Below are 6521 nucleotides of genomic sequence, written 5' to 3' on the forward strand. Positions count from 1 at the left end.
TTGGCCACATATTTGGACTAGGCTAAGCACTGCCAAGTCATCCCCAGCATTTTCCGGAATTTATTGATTATCGATTACCTATTGATTGACTATCAATGTCTAAGTTAACGTAGTCCCAACCATGCTTACCTAGACTTAGCCAGGCTCAGCTTCGCTAGTTCACAGGGGTATGTGCCATTGCGCTTGGACCCTTTCTGCAATACCACCAGGATCGGCCCACATTTTCTGTTTGCACGTTACGGACTAACGCTTGGCTTAACAGCTCTGCTGTTAAAAAGTGGACAGCAGCCACGGTAACAATTGACTTGTTTTGGGGCCATGGCCGTGCACTTTTAGAAGGCACGAACAGATAGGAATCACGGTTGAATCGCATAGCACGAACCCTGCCGATGCATCACTTGGAAAAAAAAGGAAATGAGTTGGAGTGGGTGACGTTAAAAAAAAGGCCCTCACTTTTGTATGACCAAAACACTTCCAAGCATATTCCAAGTCCAAGCTCCTGCCTTATTTATGATTGATTAAAGTAAATGCATATATTGTGCACCAACCTTAGCACCAATTCTGATGCACTTAAATGATGTAGCTAATGACACGTGGCAAGTATATAATTTGTGCCATGTGGCTGTGTGTTGTTTATAAGCTGCCGCTTTCGTGTGGTAATGTGTACATTGGCCAGAAAAGTTAATGCCGCCTCCTTATGGAACATGGTAACTCCTCAAAAGGTGAACCACATGTCAAGCCATTGTCGTTCTTGTGCTTGTGCACCAGATTTCACAAACATGGGCATTGTTATGGAGTAGCTGAGTCATAACATACCCAGATGCGTGCACAGGAGTGTAGGAGTCAACCATCTATCTCTTTAACTCAGGTTGAATGTGCATACTTGAGTAATATGTAACACATGTTGGGTGTCTGGTTTCCTTTATTGTTAGTTTAGTTCGTGTTCTTTCCTCATATTTAGGTTTTGGTGCGTGAACACGATAGAGTTACTGTAGGGAGCATATTCAGTAACTCTAGGACACGACAAGAGCTCATCTGAACATTTCTCTAAATGAAGCTTGAGAAGTTCAGTTGGTTTGGTGGTTATGTCATTAAATGTGAAAGTCTGTGGTGAAGTGATCGAGTGTGGCCCTTGTCGTTCTGCTCGTGTAATGTTTAGGGGACTTCGCTTGTGCCCGTGACTGTGGTGAAGTGATTGGGGCCATTGTCGTTCTGGCCGTGTAGTGTTTAGTAGACTTCGCTGATGCCCATGACTGATCATGTTACCCAGTAGCTTTACGGAAGTTGATATGTAATTTGTGTGGATGTCGACGGCGCTTGGCAGTGCCTTAATTTGCAAAGTTCTGACTGGTCCTTACAGGGGCGGATCCAGGTTTTTTCTGAGGGGGGGGTCAGCTTCTGTCAATGATGATAATGGTGATGATGATAGTAGTCTTTCTTATATACCGAAATTTACCGTTTTTCCTCACGATAAACCCGCGTTTTATACGGCTAAAGCAACACCTGTAGCCCTCCATGGTGGCTCAGTCAGCTCAGGCGTTGAGCACGAGATAGCGGGATCAAATATCGGACGCGGCGGCCGCATTTCGATAGAGGCGAAATGCAAAAACGCCCGTGTTCTTGCGTTGTAGTGCAGGTTAAAGAACCCCAGGTGCTCAAAATTAATCCGGAGCCTTCCACTACGGCGTGCCTCATAATCTGAACTGGTTTTGGCACGTAAAACCCCAGAAAGAGGAAAAAGACCTGTAGCGAAGCCAGGTATCGGTTTCTCCGAGCTTATAGAAAAAAATGTGGTTGATCCCTCTTATATAGGAATCGGTATAGAACACGAAAGTGAAACGTGTCTTCACAGAAGTAGTGTAATGTTTATTGCACATTGATATATAATGTCTATTGGTGTTTTGTGGCTAAAGCGCCCTTAGGCGTTGATGCACCCACGCTGACGCCTGGTGGCACGTCTCCTCCATCGCGACTACCAACGTCGATGACCATGAGCAACCGTCGTGCATATGGAAGCTGCACTACGATGCACACGCTAGCACAACGCGAAAGACGAAGCACGTAACTGACACACTAATACAACGCGCAAGACAAAGCACGTAACTGAATCGTCACCGAGTCAAATCAGCGCGTACAGCGCGTCGTAATTGCAGCCTCCGCGATCAACTTCAGAAACATTTTCAGAGCTAATTGCGGAGGCCACGCTCCGCTGTGCTGAGTACGGTGAACGCCACCTAGGTGGCGTTGGTAGTGCTTCTTGATGCCAGCGTCCCTTCGAATGCTGGCATCGAGGCATCGTAGTGCTGAGACCACCGAAGCGTTCACTGTCGGTGCGCGTTAGTGTCATAATGCAGTACTTCTCTTTTATTGCGATAGCAATTATATGGACACTCAAAAGCAGATTTCTGCCGTCGGCGTCGCCGTGAGGTTCCGTATGACGTCAATGGAGATGAAATCGTGACCGCGCGCCGCCGAACGCTGTATGTGCGAGTGAAAGGGCACGAGGGACGCGCTCTTTCACGGGGAGTGAACGCACGGCGGAGAACAAACGCGCGTTCCGCGCCGTGCTTGCTTAAAGGCTGCAGAAGTAGGCGTCTCTTTCCTCCTTTACAATCACCATATATGTGGAGCAAACGCGCCTTCTTCCGATGCGCGAGAGGCCGTGGGGGAGGGAAGGGAGGCGACGTTTAGCTGCGGCACCAAATGCCTATTTATATCAGAGGCTCCGGCAACAGTCACCAACGCCGCACGCATTTTGAGCGAACGCGGGCAAAACGCCGACGGCGTCGACAACAGTTCTGCGCGTTGCCGGTGCTGCTGCATGTCCAAGTTTATACAGCTGATAAAGCTAATATCATTACTCCGTATAGCTCTCTACAAATTTGCTATCGCAATTGATGCTTCACCTTTCAGGTGAAACTGCGACAACTTTTCTGCTCGTAGGCGGCGGCACCGCCCCGAGCAAGAGCGCGGGTACATGGAGGAGTGTTAGATATATAAGGCGCGTCTGTGTAGCTCTCTGCAAATGCGTTTGTGGCGCAATGGGTTAAACGCTCGGCGATCTATCGTCGCGGACCGAGAGGTCGTGGGTTCGATTTCCAAATTTTGCATGTTTGTGGAACTTTTTCTTCTGGTTTCTTTCTTTGTATTATGTTCGTGTACATTGTAAGCTGACGTATTTCCGTGACGGAAATACGTCAGTGAAGTCTTGGTGGACCCCGGCATAAAACACTTTCGTGTTAAAAGGACGTTACCCAATACAGCCATGTGCTTGGCGGCTGCGCCTGATAATACAGGGTGTTCAAAACTAAGCTTTATGGTTTTCATTAAATTAGGCACTGGGAGGCATGCGAAGACCACCTGTGCAAATAAGTTATGTGGCTAAGGGGGCACAAAGTGAGATGATAATTATCGGTGTGAGCAGTCCAATTAACTAAAATTGAACAATTATTTTTTGTTGACTGCAGTAAGTGGGTATGTTTGTATTGAAAACAGTCGAGTTTCTACGCAGTATCAGTCGGAAGAATTATTCTAGCGTGTCCGTGCTCCGAGATATCAGACTCCAAATTTCAATTGTCGTACTGCGCAGAATAATCGAGAATAAAGACGCGACAATTCTCATGAATTCCCGTGAATGATCATGAAGCTCAGTTACCACTTCTGTGGAGGGATGGCGGTGCCATCTTCTCTCTTAAGTCGTGGTGGTGTGTTGACTAGAGGGACGTTCTTGAATACGCGCGTAACGGTCCGCTCCAACGCAGCAGCCACTGCGCTGGCTGTTTACGATATGCTAATCACCGCGTATGAAGACTCACGACGCCACCTACAAGAATAACGATGTGGCGTAGTAGGCGAGAGCGCGAGCCAGCGTCTTCATGTTTTGTTTCCCACGCGACGTCATCCTTTTACACGAGGCGCGCATCTGCTCCCGTTTCTCTAACCACGCGATGCCATCCTAGGCCCGCGCGTTGGCGTTGGCCGCTGACGTCACGCTCCCCCACTTCGCAGCCGCGGCTCGAGGCTTCGCCCCGCTCCGCGAGAACGCCGACTTAAACAAACGGATCCGGTGGGCTTGAGCCTCCGTATGCTTAATGTACGACAATAAAACTGCGAAGTTACAATGAAAAACTTGTAGCGTACGAACGGTGCTGTGCTCGTACTGGATATTGTCAACGTGTAACTGTGATCACAATGAGTGCTACAGCTAAAAAAAGTTACCTATGCGTAGTTCTTAGTTTAGCTGTTAGTTGTTATTATTTATATATGAACACTTCAGCAAGAGATCTATTTCATTAAGCAGGTTGGTCGCGGAACCGATGACAGCCAATGAGGCAACCGTTGACACCCCAAGGGGAAACTAAGTTGATCAGGCACGAAGGCGCTCGTGCGGACTTCGGCGTGTTTGGCAAAAGGGACGTCCCCTCGTTCATTCGACGCCACCGACGGGACGAGTAAGGCACGGCAGGCATAAGGAGGTCCAAGGTGTTCATGAGAAAAAATAACTACGGCAACTTCGCGACACCACACTCCTACGGAATACAACTAAGCTTGTGAGCGAGCTATCTTTACTTCTATGCATGGCTGATACCATTGGTACTCGCGAAAAATACTTTTGAAGAATGCTGGTGGCCATTTTTTTTTGTGACAGGGCGATCCCCCTGTCAGCGAGGGGGCGATGCAGAAATCTGAGGGGGGGGTCAGGACATCCGGACATCCCCTCTGGATCCGCGCCTGGGTCCTTAATTATAGGTGGTCACGCTGCCTCTAGAAGCATGTACGAGCGCGAGAAACTTCACCGTTCTTGTATAAACAACGTGGAGGTCTCGAAACGTTAGCTAGAAAATCAACCAGCATCAACTCAAGTCTGCGCTTTGTGGTTGTACGAACTTACGCACGTGCGAGCAGCAAAATAACAAAGGGTTACATAATGTCGTTTCCAGAAAGTCAGCTTTGCTGCAATGCAGTTATGCATACGCTATATGTTGCGGTAAAGTATACCAAAAGTGAAGGGGCCACAACGTTAGTGGCGATTTAGCCCCTTGTTTTAGGGACATGACCGTGTGCTTTTCGAAGGCGTGAACAGAAAGGAATCACGGTTGAAGAGCATGGCATGAACCCTGCTGATGCATATAATAAAATTAAAAGTAAAAAAAATGCTACTTGGTATTTCAAATGTTACTATAAAGCTTTTATATTTTATTGTTTAGCTGCCAATGTAGGATTTATGTAGTGTAAGATAAAAGAACTGACGCTGAAACTGCCCGTCGCTGTCAGAGAACTCGGCAAGTGGGAAGCATATGGACACATGGACGGTTTCAATCCCCATTAATGTTTATTTACATTGAACTTCCCGTGCGTGATCGAACTGTTACATACGTTGAACCAGTGCAGTGCACAAGATTGGGGTATCTGTAAATGTGGGAAATGACTGACATAGCATATTGGCGTGATTTTGTTACACGTATTGCGCAATTGCTAAAGCCTGCATGGCAAGAGAATACATATGCAAAATTTTAGTTGAGTATTGACATTTTAAATTCTCTCTTCTGTAAGCATGCAACTTGTGCAGTGTTACAAGTTTAAGTTAGCGTGACTGGAGAAGGTGCGTATACCGGGATGGGGGCGTTTAAGATATTGATTTTAAACAATCACACTATAAATATTGCGTCATTTCATAAAAGAGCACCGAAATATGCAATTATGCCCGCGACTATTGCATGCAGGTGCCCATTGAAGTACTATTCTGGGACGTTTATTGGACATCCGTTCCCTGAAGTCCATGGGACATCCCTATGCCTTCCTTTCTAGGACGTCTGACTTCAATACCTGTTTGGGATGTCCTTAGGACATTCGGTGTTGTCTGGGATGCAAGCAAACACCTCCGCCTGTGTGTTCTGTGTACTACGCAGACAAACAGCAGTGGTGCATCCACGGAAACATTTAATATCAACTCCCAACTGATGTTGGACTCTCAGTTGAAGAAATTAAACATTTGCTGTCAACATCGCCGCTAATCATCGTCAAGCAAACAGCACAGAAAGCTTCGCTTACATCGATTCCCACAGTGCGTGGGATATGAATAATTTTTTAAGTGATGTTTGTTTTATCTTTGTTTGTTTGTTTGTTTTAGCAGCCTATTTTTATGTCCACTGCAGGATGAAAGCCTCCCCTAGCGATCTTCAATTGACCCTGTTGTGTGCTAGCTGATTCCAGCTTGTGCCTGCGAACTTCCTTATTCCATCACCCCATCTAATTTTCTGCCGTTCTCGAATGCACTTCCCTTTACACACATTCTGTAACTCTAATGGTCCACCGGTTACCTGCCCTAGGCCTTAGATGCCCAGCTCCATTTTTTTCTCTTAATGCCAACTGGAATATCGGCTATCCTCATTTGCTCTCTGATCTACAACGCTCTCTTCCTGTCTCTTAATGTTACGTCTAATATTTTTGGTTCCATCACTCTTTGCACATTCCTTATTCTCGAGCATCTTTGTTAATCTCCAAGTTTCTGCCCCATATGT

The sequence above is a fragment of the Dermacentor silvarum genome, chromosome 9 (genome assembly GCF_013339745.2).
Source record: "Dermacentor silvarum isolate Dsil-2018 chromosome 9, BIME_Dsil_1.4, whole genome shotgun sequence".
Classification (NCBI taxonomy): Eukaryota; Metazoa; Arthropoda; class Arachnida; order Ixodida; family Ixodidae; genus Dermacentor; species Dermacentor silvarum.